The sequence below is a fragment of the Nuphar pumila genome, chromosome 3 (assembly GCF_984573655.1).
Source record: "Nuphar pumila chromosome 3, dmNupPumi1.hap1.1, whole genome shotgun sequence".
NCBI lineage: Eukaryota > Viridiplantae > Streptophyta > Magnoliopsida > Nymphaeales > Nymphaeaceae > Nuphar > Nuphar pumila.
The window spans coordinates 125,948,615-125,950,936 of NC_143251.1; the positions used below are offsets into that span (position 1 = coordinate 125,948,615).

At 33.2% G+C, this 2,322-nt stretch overlaps 1 long non-coding RNA gene across 1 annotated transcript; it reads left to right on the top strand.

Annotated features, from left to right (window-relative positions):
• The first annotated feature begins 560 nt into the window (after positions 1-560).
• Positions 561-2,007, top strand: LOC149843659 (uncharacterized). The gene is made up of 2 exons (XR_016431147.1): positions 561-630; positions 1,829-2,007. It is a non-coding gene; the product is annotated as an uncharacterized LOC149843659 (long non-coding RNA).
• Positions 2,008-2,322: the final 315 nt, after the last annotated feature.

The following is a 2,322-nucleotide window of genomic DNA, read 5'->3' on the forward strand; positions in this document are numbered from 1 at the left end:
CAATATATAATATTAATTTTATAAGTATTGTTGCAAACTTGTGTACTAAATCTTTTGTCATTTAACTTCGCAGGAAGCAGAAAAAGGAGACAGTGTACCATATAAGGATGTGTTTGTAGAAACACATAAACGGAAGACCACGGGAGTCTTCGTATCAGAGAAGGCGAGAACGACAACGGTATGTATTAATTCTATTAATAATCATTGCAATATATATGCAAGTTATCATAATGTTATCATTAATTATTAATGAATACTTTAAACATTATTTTGTAGGAGTCATATGAGCAACAGATGGTAGAGTGATATGGCAAAGACGCTACTCAGCATCCATCATTTGATCCTACAGCATGGGTGACTGCAGCAGGTGAACCCAAAAAAGGTCGCGTGTTCGGGTTTGGGAGTAATATGAACACTTCACCAGTTATTGGTTCTTCCAGTTATAGCTCACCGACTTCTTGCGCCGACATAAGCTCCAAGCAGCCGACTATTCTTTCCGGTGATGATGTACGCGAGATCATTAATGAATCACTGAATAACTACTTCCAATACACCGTCACCCCCTTTCTCCGAAATGAGATCAAGGCCGCTGTTCAGGATAGGGGATCTTCGATTCCAGGTCCCTCTCAGGTATAATCACATATATAGTTTTTTTGCCTGCCTTAAAGCACATCTGAGCATGGTAGAATCACATATAGAGTTTTTCTAGATGCCTTAGAACACATATGAACATGCTATAATCACATATTCAATTTTTTTACTGCCTTAGCACACATATGAGCATGATAGAATCATATATATATATATATATATATATATATATATATATATATATATATATATATATATATATATATATATATATATATATATAACTTTTTGCCTGCCTTAGAGCACATATGAGCATGATAGAATCACATATAAAGTTTTTTTGACTGCATTAGAACACATATGAGCATGCTCGAATCACATATTCAGTTTTTTGCCTGCCTAAGAACACATATGAGCATGTTATAATCACATATTCAGTTTTTTGACTGCCTTAGAGCACATATGAGCATGTTATAATAACATATAGAGTTTTTTTATTGCATTAGAGCACATATGAGCATGTTATAATCACATATAAAGTTTTTTTGCCTGCCTAAGAACACATATGAGAATGATAGAATCACATATAAAGTTTTTTTGACTGCATTAGAACACATATGAGCATGCTATAATCACATATTCAGTTTTTTGACTGCCTAAGAACACATATGAGCATATTATAATCACATATTCAGTTTTTTGACTGCCTTAGCACACATATGAGCATGCTATAATAACATATAGAGTTTTTTTACTGCCTTAGAACACATATGAACATGTTATATATCATTTATGATAGAATCACATATAAAATTTTTTGCTTTGCCTGCCTTAGAGTACATATGAGCATGCTATATTCACATATTCAATTTTTTTCTGTCTTAGCACACATACGAGCATGATCGAATCACATATATAGTTTTTTGCCTGCCTTAAAGCACATCTGAGCATGATAGAATCACATATAGAGTTTTTCTAGATGCCTTAGAACACATATGAACATGCTATAATCACATATTCAATTTTTTGACTGCCTTAGCACACATATGAGCATGATAGAATCACACACACACACATATATATATATATATATATATAACTTTTTGTCTGCCTTAGAGCACATATGAGCATGATAGAATCACATATAGAGTTTTTTTATTGCCTTAGATCACATATAGTGTGTAATTTATTTCATTATATTTTGTTTATCAATATTGACTGTTCTTTTCTTGTGTAGGCTGCTAGCGATAATCAGCGTAGTGGAGCTGAAGGGACAGATAAAGACAATGAACAAGAAGACACACAAAATCTTGGCGATGATTAGAGGACTGTGTTGAAGAAGTTCTATTTTTTTTATTTTTCCTAATTGTAATTGTTGAATTGTAAATAATTAAACTTCTTAATTTTAAGGTGGAACGATTAATTGTTGTAGATTCTTGTTATATGAATTTTTTTGTGTGGTTTGTTTTTTATTTACAGGAAATATAAATTGTACAGGAAATAAAAATTGTACAGTTCTCGGTATTTAATTTTCAAATAATTTTTTTTTTAATTTTTTTTCGTGTTTGCGACGGATTAGCGACGGAACCATCCGTCGCTATTCATATTAATCTAGCGACGGCAGTAAATCCGTCGCCAAGCCGTGGTCGCCGTTTAGTACCGGCGGATTGGCGACGGAATATAGCGCTCGTTATTCCATCGCAATTAGCGATGGACCTGGCGACGGAATTA